A 13,114-nucleotide genomic window follows, 5' to 3' on the forward strand; every position below is an offset into this window, starting at 1 on the left:
ATTTCTGTCTCTTTTAAGGCAGAATGTTGACATCCAGAAGAAAACTATTCCTTGGATGTTTACTGAAAAGACTAATTTTATGAAGCCAAAGAATAGTCATTTGAAATTCATTCTCCCTAACACTCAGTGTAGTGGTTTGTGACACAAACATGGGAATGTGTCTAAGGTTGTCCTATAATAGTCCTGACAATCACTACACCAGCAGGAAAAATGGTTGATTTTTTTCATTCAAATTGGAAACAATCTAAGTGATCACAAAACACAGTTGAGAAATTAATTATATGTCACTAGCTAATGCACAGGCATTTAAAAAAGATGTCACAAAAGAGAAAGGAAAAGATACTTTTTCCACAGCTTACAAGATTACCTAACTAAAACTCCAAGATAATTGAAGAAAATCAGAATATAAAATTCAACAAGTTATTTGGATAGAAATATCATAAAAATATCAAGTTTTGTTATAAGCCAATAATGACTAGAAGACATAATGGGAAAATAAGAAAGAATAACAGTAACAAAATTGGTAACAAGATTTGAAGGAGTTAACTGAGAGAAGATGTAGGAAAGAATCTAAGGGGTGTGCCCTACGCTCCTGGACGCAGAACCTCACCAAGGCAGGCAGAATGGGTGGGCAGATCTTAGATGCCAAAATTGTCACAGGTAACAAAAGTACAGAAAATTGTGACTTCCTGTTTTCACCATCAGAACTTACTAGAACATCATCTGTTCTCATCCAACCCAGAAAGAATGTGCCACCGAAGAATGTAGCCAAAGCTTTGAAGGTGATTTTTTCAGTAATTACCTCTATGGGTTCACAGATGCACAGGATTTAAAGACCTAGTATGAGGAGCAATCAGGCTTGTTTTTGTTTTGCATAATACTGTTCATTTATAAAACTCTCCTCAAATCTGGATGCCGAAAGAGAGCCAACTGTTCATTAAGGAAGGGGACACCAAAATGACCAGTGGAATTCTCTAGAAAAAAGACAGTGGCCAATGCCGAACCCCCTTCAGGAGGCTTGAAACCAGCTCTTTTGAAGAGGCGTCTCAGCTTGCCTAGCTCAGCTCTCCTGGTTGGCCTGGATTGCTCAATCTCTTTTTCAATCCCTGAAAATCTTGAAAACCAAATGGCATCTCTGGGATGAAAGTCTTGTTCTTATTCCTTAGATATTCCTTCAATAAATCATTACATCCAACTTCAAAATCCCAGAAAAGCCTCCTGGAATGGTGTCCCAAGACAGAATGGGGGATCCTTTGAGGCCACAGGAGAAGAGCCATTTGCAGGCCTGCCTCATGTGGCCCTTTCCATTCACATGCTTTTGGTCCTGCCAACACTGCCCGGAGCACCCTCTGAAGGCTGGAAGGGCATCTCAAGTCCAGTGGCCAACAGCTGGCCGACTCTTCTAGGAGTGAGCCCATAAGGCTAGAATCTGACTTCTCTGGTGATGCCGCCTCAGAAGACACACCCACCCAGGAAACTGGGAAAGAGACCTGGCCTCAAACTTCCTTCAAGGAGACCAAGGGGAGGCAGGAAAATGTGCAAGGAGATGCACAAGGGCCCTGTTTCCATCCTTGGGGGTCTTACAACCTGGGCTTGAACAAGCTGAGGGACCCCAACTTTAACCCACTGTAGGTGTGGAGAGGCCCGGCCCCCAAAATGCCCTGAGCTGGCCGGCCAAGCCTGTGATGGCGCAGCTGGCCACGGGCTGTCGTTGAGGAAGAACTTGCCTCAGAGCAACAGGCACTTTAGCCTCAGCGGATGGCTCATCTGGGGTGTAGTTCCTGGCACAGCAGAGCCTCAGGCGAGGAGGGAAGAGCGAATTCCTGGGGCGCCTGTGTTCTGAGCAGCAGTTGGCAGTGACCGTTCCAGGTGCACGACCTCACCTGCGGACCTGCTGCCCCAGCTACGCGATGGGCCAGATCCTGCTATGCATCCAAGTGAGCAGCAGTGCGTATGCCCAGCTAAGGTTCTGGGTTTCAGCGACGAGGACAATTATCTGGAGCAGTCTGCAGTTCCTCGTTTAAGGAGTTGGCCTTGAGAAAACAGTTTTTTTTTTAAACCTCAAGTTTTCCCATTCTTGAAAGACAGCCCTCAGGGACCAGTGCCCATGTCGCCCCTACACCCGCAGTGCGCACGATGCAGCTTCCTCAGGAAGTCCGCCTGATAGGCTGTGGACCTTGATTTCGTCAAACCTTTGGACATTCCTGTGCCGGGTCTGCCCCCATGTGTCCTCAGCCGGTTCCTGTTGCCCAAGGCGGACGTGGGGCAGGATAGCCAGGAGGACCTGAGTGCGGTGGTGGAAACAGCACAGAAGGAGAACCTGTTGTTGAAGAGCATGCATTACACACGAAGAACCTGAGGTGGGAAAAAATCATAGATGGATTTGGGGTTATTCTATACCAGGTGATGGAGGAGTCTCAGAAACAGAAGGAAATTGCTAAAGTCAAAATGCGGAAGAGGCTCAGAGAGAAAAAGACCCACTTACTGCAGACCTGAACTTGTTAGTCAAAACAGCGCCCGACCCCTGCACTCTTCTACCTAAGATGTTGACTATTAAGTTTCGGTTCCCCGAGATTAGGTTCAACTTCCTGCTCATGACGCAGAAAACTCTGTGATGCAGACCAATAAAGACCCGCCAGCTGACCCCAATGATTCCATAATCGATCAGCTCGTGCCAAGTGCCTTAGTAGGACATATAAGCCAAAGCTCCCCAGCCGGCACGGCTGCTCCCTCACTCTCCCAGGCAGCCACCTCGCCACGGCTAAATGAAAATCTTGGTCGGATATTTGCTTCTCGGTGTGGTAGTCTCTTCCCATAAGAAATTCGGTGGTCTTTTAGAACTTTATGGAAAAATCTTTCCCAGACCTGTTAAAGCGATTTGAGAAACAGATGGAGGTGATGGAAGGCCGGCTGAGAATGAAGAATCACTGAAGAAGTGTGTTGAGAATAACATGGTGAGAATTGAAAAGGAAGGCCAGTGATACTCTGTGCAGGAGAGAAACTCACACTGGCGAAGGAGCTCACCTGGGTCTGGAACAAGGTCCAAGCAGTGGTCTTGGCCTTCCAGGTGAGCCTGAAGAAGGAGCAGAAGTGCATCCTCTTGCTGGAGGAGACCAAGTGGAAGACTAAAGAAAACAGTGATCTGCCGGATCTGTGATGACCTCATTTCTAAGACAGAAAAGATCTGACCTGGAAGTTCCTGGCCAGTGTCCTGTCTCTCTCCGCTGTCTATGACTCTCTATTAATAGGTTTCATGTTCTTCTCTCTTGTTTTTAAACTAGATCGCTTTAAAACCGATTGAATAGTTTCTCATCAGTTAAAAAATAATAATTTAAGAATACAGGCTTTGGAATTATCTAAATTTCAATCCTGACCCTATCTTGTACTAGCTAGAGGGCTTAATCTCTCTGAGCACACTTTCCTTACTTATAAAATGGGTACAATAATTGAGATTGACAGACAATATATGCCTGGAAAAAGCGCTTGAAAGTAATATCTATTAAAAGGAATTTAAAATAACCCAAAATCTTCCTAGCAAACTGTGGGACTTACATAACTGACAGATGGAGCAATAAAATAGCACAGATGCTTCAGGGACAAATACTAGTGTGTATATATATATATATACACACACACATATATATAGTAAATAAACAAATAAATAAATAAATAAATAAATAAATAAATAAATAAGTAGTTTGTTAAAGCCCACAATACAAACCAATGAAGACTGAAGAAAAAATTCGATAAATGGTTGTGGACTATGGATAAACTCTTTGGGAAAAGATAGCTAGATGTGTACTTTTCATATAAACACATGGGTACATTCCATGTAAGAGCAATAAACAAATGAAACTAAACCAATTAGAATAAAATCAAACTCAAAAGTATTGGACACTGACATGGGGAAGAATCTCAAAGGCAAAAGCACAATACCAGAACCACAGAGAAGAGACAGACAGATTTGACTACGTGAAAAATTAGGTTTAAATGACATTAAAAATGTAATGAAAATAAATGATAAATGATAAACAAAAAAAATCTGTGAAGTACTCAAAGAACTTACGTAAATCAATAATAAAAATTGTAAACCTTCCTTTGTATTAAAATTGTACTACTTTATATTAAAGCCAAAAGAGAAAATTAGTACAAGAAATCTCATTAATAAGAAATTTAAAGACACATTTTGCTTATCATATTGGTAAATAATTTGAAAGGAATATATGCAATATCCATTATTTCTGTTCCCTGAGATCGCATATTCATATATTGCCATTGAGGCAATAAACAGGGGTAAATGTTAAGGAACTCACACTAGATTTATAATCCTTGACACAATTTCTTTTTCTATACAAATTTGCTCATAAGAAATAGAGCTGTAGACAAGCACTGATGTGCAAAAATATTTATTAGAGGATTATTTTTAATAAAGGAAAATTAGAAAAAATAATTGTGGATGGGCTAAATCACGGTATTAACAAGTGATGGTATATTATGCAACAGATGAACAATTTTGAGGAAAAGAGAATGGTAAAATGTTCACAGTAAAATTTTGAAAGGATAAAGACTATGCAATTTTTTCATAATCTCTATTTTAGTGGTTATTTTCTCTCAGGGGTTATGGTAACTTACATTTTTCACTTTGCATTTTTCAGTATTGTTTAAAATTCTCTATAATAATGTGTATTTTTATATTCAGGACATGGACAAAATGCTCTTCATATCATATTAAGTGAATAAAAACTATGAAATACACACGCAGATGGATCTCAACTACATAAATAAAAAGCATGGACAACATGAGAAAGTTCATGAGCAGGGACCAGGTGATCAGAGCAGGAAGTATGAATCCCTCAAGAGGGTTCTAACAGCAGGTGGGGAAAGGAGACTCCAATCAGGTTTTAGTAGAGAGAATGACAGGAAGGGGTTGATATTGAACTATTAACAGGGATAGAACTGAAAGTACTTGGAGACTGGGAGTGGGATATGAAGGACAAGTAGGAGCCAAGAACTTCCAAAATTTCCTGAATATAAACAATATGTACAATTATCAAATAGAATTTGAAATACAAAAAAATGCTAAAAAAATGAAAATGTCAGTTTACCAAAACATTTGGATGAGAAGCTGGTTTGAGAGATTGAAAAATTAATTTTTAAACTTGAGTTGAATTTGTGTCAGTAGGATATTGAAGATTAATTTAAATATCTCCCTTAGTTTTTATTATGTAATAAATAAACATAGTAGAAAACAAAATCAAATAGGAAAGGTACACAATATCAAAACTCCTACTTAATTTCTTATAACTGCCACAAATCCTACTCTTCACTAGTAACCACTTTCAATTATTTTCATTTACGTTTCCTCTGGTGATCAATTCCATATCCATGGTGCTCAAAACTCAGTATCTTGATCTATCAATATCAAACATTACTTAATGTCTCCATACTCTGAAAAAACAAGAACTTGTCCTTTCTACCTAAGTTTTAAAAGTTGAACTACTACTTTTGGATCTTATTGCTAGCAATTGTAAGATATTATGCTTAAACTTCTATGAGAAGTTTACACTTGTTTCTATATCTTGATTGATCAACTTCAGACAGTATCAGCGAATTCTCCACAATATGAACTGAGAATCAGTGATTATAAATTTCCCTCCGCCTCTTATCCCATGCGTCAATTAAGGTTCAGAACACTCATATTTTACTCTGTAACTATAATAAATCATGTTTTGCCTAATGGTTGAATTCTAAAAACTGAAAACAGATAAAAAGCACTTGATATTATAATTATGTAAGTATTATTGATGTAGAACATATGCATGTTTGGGACCCTTTGAGAAAGTAATAGAAGTCTTTTTCCTTTGCTCTCCAAACAACTTTATTGTATAATTTTATACACCATAGCATTTATCTTTTTTAAGTATACAATTTCAAGACTTTTAGTAAACTTACCAAGTGGTATAATCTTCACCATAATCCAGTTTAAGAATATTTTCATCTTCCCAGTAAGATCCCTCATGTCTATTTCTAGTTTATCCCTTTTCTTGCCCCAGGAAACCACTAATACACTTTCTGACTCCATAGATTTTACTTTTTTGGCCTTTTCACTTAGCAAAATGATTTTAAGTTTGATATATATTATAGCATGTATAAGTATTTCATTCCTTTTTATTGCTAGATAGTATTCCATTGTGTTGATTTACTACATTTTGTTTGTCATTCATGAGTTAATAGACAGAGAATAAACTCTTTTGGCTATTATGAATAATTCTGCTATTAACATTTGTGTGCATGTCTTTGGGTGGATTTGTTTTTTATTTCTCCTATGCAGATAACTGTAATTCTGTCTTTTCTAAACCAGTATACTCAAAGGAAAACATCCCAGTTATCAAGGGTATCTGTAGCTTATTTTTCTTATATGTCATCAATTACTTTAAATCATTCCATGTATTAGTTTTTTACAATCTAGCATGGCTTTTTGTTCATATTTTCCCCCTAGAGACTCAAAATAATTTAAAATTTAATATTCATAAATACTAAAAGATACAAGGATATTACTTGTAAAGCTGTATGTTTACAACTTGCTTGAGAAATAAAAAACAGTTAGAGAACCTTATGGATTTCAGTTCAGTAGCATCTCCCTCTCCTTTCTAGAGATTACTATTATCTAGAGTTTAGTGTTTATCATTCCTATGCATTTCTTTAAATTTTACTAACTACATATGTATTTCCCTATTTAGTAAAACAAAAAAAAAAAAAACTCTAAAACATAATTATACTGTTTAAATTCTTACTGGACTTGATTTTTTTCAACATTATTTTCATGAGATTTACATGTGTATAGCTTTTTTTTTTACCACAAGTCACACATTTTCACTGCCATATTATATTCTACTTTATAAATATGCTGTAAATAAATTTGTGAATTTACCCATTTTCCAGTTAATGGAAAGTTAAGTAGTTGAATTTTTTTTTTTTTGCCACCATAAATATTCTTGAGTATGTCTCCTGCAACAGACTGAATGTTTGTGTCCCCCACACCTCCAAATTCAAATTCTCCAAAACCTAATTCCCAAAGTAATGGTATTAGGAAGTGGGAGTTTTAGGGGGGCAGCAATTAGGTCATGAGGTGGCCCTCATGACTGGGATTCGTGCCCTTATACAAGAGACCCTGGAGATTTCCCTTATCCCTTCTACCATGTGAGGACACAGTTGAGAAGGTGGCCATCAACAGAATCAGGAAGCAGGCTCTCACCAGACACTGAATCTGTCAACACCTTGATTTTGGACATCTCAAGCCTCCAGAACAGTGAGAAATAAATTTCTATTATTTATAAGCCTCCCAGTTCATGGTATTTTGTTATAGCAGCCCAGCGGAATAGACATCTCCTTAGCACTATAGGAAAGTATTTTATAGCATGTGCATCTGCAAATTTCTTTCCGAATTGATTTTGCCAATACTTACACCAACAGAAAATAAGATTCCAATTGCTCCACATCCTTCTCATTATCTTTTATTTCCCCAAATTATTGAGTGTGGAGAGGTATAGCTATGTGACCACTTTTAAATTTCAGTGAATACCAGTATTTTTTAACACCTTCTTTTATGCTTATTGTCCATTTATGTTTCTGTTTCAGTGACTTTCTTGTTCATATTTTTATACTAACTTGCTTGCATTTATCTTACCAATTTCTAGAAGTTAATTTATATATTTTAAGTATTAAACTTTTGTTGGTTATATTTATATACATTGTAAATAATTTTCTTAATCCTATTTTGGAGACTTTACCCCTGGGGTAAATGACAGGTTAAGTTCACTATCCTGTTTAATAAAGATAATGTTTCCCTCTGGGGAAAAAATCTTGCATACTTACTGCCCATTACAAAAAATTCAGGTTCCCTAAACTCAGGGTTCCTCCCTTATAATACAATTCACTGTGTGTGTAGGTGTTGTTTGGCTATTTTCACATCATGTTGTGGGAACTGGTTCTCAGAGAACCTGTAGAAAAATGCCAGTGCTCTGACTATTGCTTTTAGTGTGAGTAATACATACAATTCTTTGTCCCTGACCCAAGAATGTCTTTTATCAGCATCCAGGAAACTATGGTAGGTTTACCTGATAGCTTGAATGAATGGTAAAATCTCAGAACTTTTACACTTCTTGACAGTTTATTCTATTAGTAAGAGAAGGTATATAAATTTTATTGATCTTTTCAAAGAGCCAAGCTTTTATTCCATTGGTTGTCTCTATTATTTTTCTATTTTCTATTTCATCGATTTCTGCTCTGGTTTTTATTTCCTTATTTTTACTTATTGTGTATTTAATTTGCTCATCTTCTCAAGTTTCTTAATGTAGATCCTGAGGTCACTGATAAGAGATCTTTGTTTATTTCTAATATGTCTATATGGAGTTATAAATTTTTTCTTAGGTACTGCTTTAGCTACATCTTACAGATTTTGATGTTCTTTTCATCATCCTTTAGTTCAAAATACTTCACAATTTCTCTTTTAATTTCTTTATTGACACATGGGTTATTTAAAAGTATATTACTTAGTTTCCATGTATTGGGAATTTTTCAGAGATCTTTCTGTTACTGATTAGTTTTTAATTCAAGTGGGATTGGAGAACATACTTTATATGATCTGAAACCTTTTACATTTATTGAAACTTGTTTTATGGCCTCAAATATGGTTTCTTTTGGTAAATATTCAATACACGCACTTTAAAATAATGTGTATTATGTTATTGAGTGTACTATAAGTGCCAATCAGTTCAAGTCTATTGATAAGTGTTGTTTAGATCTTTTATACCATTAATGGGTTTCTTTCTACTTGTTTTATCAATTTCTAAAATAAGGAGCATACACATTTAACTATACAATATAATTGTGAATTTGTCTACTTCTCCTTAGAGTTGTATTGTTTGCCTGATGTATTTTGAAGCTCTGTCATATGCATCTTCATTTTGACACCTTTATTTTATATAGTCCCACCTGTGCATCAAAGATACATTTATTATAATTTTTTCAACATTTGAGAATGTCTTTGGCTTGCAAATTTTCAGAATATCTATTCTTCCATATTGTTAGAAAGTTGTATCTGTTCTGGATATTTTCTTATCCAGGGGGTTTTGTTTTTAATCTTAATCTCTATGGGGCAGTTATGCACATTTAGTCATAATACTTTTTTATTTTTTAGGTATGTTGACTCATGTAGTTATTTTAGAAGAGTATTTGAGTGGTATGCTTTCTGAATTTGGTACTTCTGAACATGCCATCATTTTGTCATTGTGTGATGGTTTGCTGAGTGTAGAACTCTAAGTTCAAAATTCTTTGCCTTCCAATTTATTTCATGGTGGCATATATAACCTTAATATAAAAACCAATATAGTGAGTGCAGCCAATACTTAGAACAATTTCACATATGAATAAGGATATAAAATTTATAAACAAAATAAACATCAGCAAAGTATAAAAGTGACAATACCCTATGACAAATTACTTGGGAAGTAGTTCATGATCAGTAAACCTACTGAAATAATTATCTGACAACTGAAAGGAGGAACAGTCATGCAGTAGGATCAATCATAATAAATGCCAACAATTTAATAGTATATACATGAATGATACTGTTCTAAGTTCTTTATGTGTATTGTCATTTAATTCTTATATCAAACTGATAAGGAAGATACTACGTTCCTTTGCACATAAGGCATCAGACACATAATAATAAATTACAAAAGATCATACAATTTATTAAGTGAAAGAACAGAGATTCAAGCCTAAGTATTCTGCATCTAGAGTCTATGCTGTACTATATGTTGGTATCAATAGATATTGAAAAATCATTCTATAAACTTTTGTCAACTTTCCAATAAAATATTAGTTAATAAGAATGAAGGAACTCATTATTATAATAGAGATAATTTACCTGAATACAGAGTTGAAGCAAAAGAGATGGCACATGAGAGATAAAGGACACATTGGATCAATTTTTGCCCTATATTCAGGACTATCTTCTTAACTTTCCCTGAGAACTTATATTGGATGTATTGTTTTGTCAAGTATATTTTAATTTCTTAGAATCCCTTCTTGTTTTCTTATTTCTCTCTCTCATATCAGGGTTTTTTGGTTTAGTTTAATTTTATGAATTCAACATCTCAAATTTTTCTCAATGTATTAATTAGGGGACAAAAAGTTTGCTATTCCATAATCATATTCTCTTCTCTTCAATGTGATTTATTTTATTTTTATCCACTAATATATCTTGTAGATATTAGTTATAAACTAGAAAAGGAAAATGCTTTGAATTCTCTATATTAAGAGAAATAACATACTAAGGCTGAAGATGATCTTGGTCAAGGATTTAAATAATAAGCTATTTTATGTAGCTTATTTCTCAAATTTTTATTTTGTTTTATGAAATATTTAATGCAATAATCAAGCATTTTTGTATATTAAGTGCATATTCAGCATACTCTGAGTTCTTAACTATCAATATATGATAGTTGCAACATGGTGAAAACAAAGGGAGAAAGAGTTGTAATGATGAGATAAGATTCACCAACACATGCTTAAGTAGAATGGTCCTCATTCTTTACATTTGTAGTATTAATTGGTAAGCTGGCCAATGTGAGGGCTTGTAGTTTCATGGCATAATTAGAAAAATCATTTGTGGCCTAAAAGTGGTTGTAGCTTCAAGGACTTTGGTATCTTGGTTTATAAAAGAGTAATGATGGAGTACTTGCTTTTTATGGAGATTTTTCACTGTGATTCGTCTTAGCAAGCAGAATTCAAATGTTTGTTGACTACCTCATTAAAGAAAGATCCGGAAAGAGTTTATTAAGTGATTGTATTTAGGATTAAAAATGAAGGCACAGTGAAAGGTAACTCTGGTCAACGCTTATAGGAGTGAGGTTGTGATTGTGTAAAGCTGTCCGCTAGCTTAAGACATTAAATTCATATCCAGTCAAGAAATAACTTGTTGGAGAGGGGAAAACTGAAGCCTCTTATGATTTAACATCTTTTTCTTATTTTAAAGAAACTTTATTTTCTGCCAACCTTTTTTCCACTTTCTGTTTAAGAGTCTGCGGAAGAACACCTTCAGCCCACTCGGGTTGTTCCTCCCTGTCCGGGGCCTGAGCAGGGGTGCTGCAGACCAGTCCCAGCGCGGCTGCGCGCCCCAGTCCCCAGGAGGGACCGCTGAGAGGCACAGGGGCTCCCATGTCTGAAGGTTCGACGGCCACCGCCAGGTGACTAGCAGGGAACTTGGGAGCTGGGGTGGTCCCTCACCCTGCAATTTCTCCTTGGTCGCAGCCTTTGCAGCAGCGGCCTGCTCCTCCTTTTCCTCTTCAGGGCCTCAGTGGAGGGGGAGATCAGGCAGGACCGTCCGGGCGGTGCACAGGAGGCGGTGCCCCCGGATCCAGCGCTTCCCGGGCCAGCGTCCACCGCGTGGACCCACTCGGGGGCCCTCTTGCTGTTGCGCGGGGTGGCCCTGCCCACACAGCACGGAGGAGAGTCTGGGTCCCACAGGGATGGTGGGCGAAGACGCCGGGGGTCAGGCCTGGCAGCCCCGGTGCCGGCAGGCCGCCCGGATCTGGGCGGTGAGCGGCCGGCCTGCAGCGCCCGGCAGTCCGCGTGGCCCGGGCGGCGAGGCCGCTTAGCTGCCGGCTGGAGGGCCGTAGTGACGTCAGCTGGGCCTCCCGCGGCAGCAGGTTCTCGTCAGCATGAGGTAATAATACTGTCACTTTCCCTTTTATAGATGCACTGTTTTATTCGGAAATCAAGGTTGGTGCAAGAAATTTGAAGGCTGTTCCTTTATTTGTAGGACATCAAGGGATGCGGACATTGTGAAAGCTTCCCTTTATTATAGAAAACCAAAACAACGCTGCATAGATCTTTTTCGAAGTATATACAGAAAAGCCAACCTCTACTAATTTGTAAATCAGAAAGCTTTTTCTATAAAATTTTGCAAAGATGATTTTTACATACAATGACTTTGACTATTCGATGCCATCAGTGTTGTTTAGATAAACATTGTAACTTTATATTGGAGGATTTCTTGTCAGTAAAGTCATAGTGTTTGTTTTAAAGTCCAGGCTTTAGACCTGGGGAGTCTCTGTTTCTTAGTTTCCTCAACTATTAAATGGGCATATTACCTATATCACAGGGTTCTTTTTGTAAGAATTTAAAAGGGCAATGCTGTTAGGTGCTGGAAACAGTGTTTGACAATAGTAAGCACCTAACATATTAGATACTGTTATCTACGTACTATCTATGAATATCTCTAACTTAAACCTCAAGGTAACAGATTTTCTCGCTAGGAAGAATAAAACTTCATCTGGGTTTCCAAACAAACAAGAAGAGATACTGCTTTTAAGTATTTTTTTTAGCAGCTTGCTGATCGGTGTTGCTGTTTTGGAGCTCAGACCCAAGGTCTGTGTTTGTCTCAAAGAAAGCTTGCCATGTGTTGGGAGCTTGGCAGATGACTCAGTTCTAATTCCTTTTATGTCCACTTTCTCTCATTCTTTCTTCTAAAAAGCACGAGCAGCCCTGCATCAATTCTCTCCTCTCCATCTCTCCCTTTCTCCTTTTACCCGCCTCTTCACACTCCTTTTCCTTCAACACATACACACGAGCGTACCCTCTAGTTTCATTTTATTTATTTTTTCAATCTTCAGAGGATTCACGGAGCAGGCTGTGTGCAGCTGCTGTGTTTTCCACTGGTGAAATTGGCAGTTACCTATTGTGTGGAGTTGCTAGGAGAAGGTGAATAAGCATGATTACAGCATCACTGATGTATATATTACTGCAATAACAACCTGTGGAGCTCTGTGGTCTGTCTTCTGTATGGCTCCCTCTGTTTTCTCATTGTTGTCATCAATATATGTTGTATTTATTGTTAGAGCATGATATATTTTTAACTGTTGGTTCCAGATCAGTTAAGAGACAAAAACCTTGGCATTTGTAAAGGCACTTTTTCTCAGGGGGTTGCTGCTGACACTGGTTCCTACCATCTGTTTTCTTATTACATCCTGCTCTCCTTCCGTTGGTAGGGAGAAATTCAGCTTCTGGTGCGCAAAAGTCATTCACGTTTCTCTTGTGCATGATAAAG

At 37.4% G+C, this 13,114-nt stretch overlaps 1 pseudogene; it reads left to right on the forward strand.

Moving 5' to 3' along the window:
* Positions 1-623: 623 nt before the first annotated feature.
* LOC140845274 (transforming acidic coiled-coil-containing protein 3-like) lies at positions 624-3,384 on the forward strand (annotated as a pseudogene).
* The last annotated feature ends 9,730 nt before the right edge of the window (positions 3,385-13,114 follow it).

The sequence above is a fragment of the Manis javanica genome, chromosome 12 (genome assembly GCF_040802235.1).
Source record: "Manis javanica isolate MJ-LG chromosome 12, MJ_LKY, whole genome shotgun sequence".
In the NCBI taxonomy this organism is placed as follows: domain Eukaryota; kingdom Metazoa; phylum Chordata; class Mammalia; order Pholidota; family Manidae; genus Manis; species Manis javanica.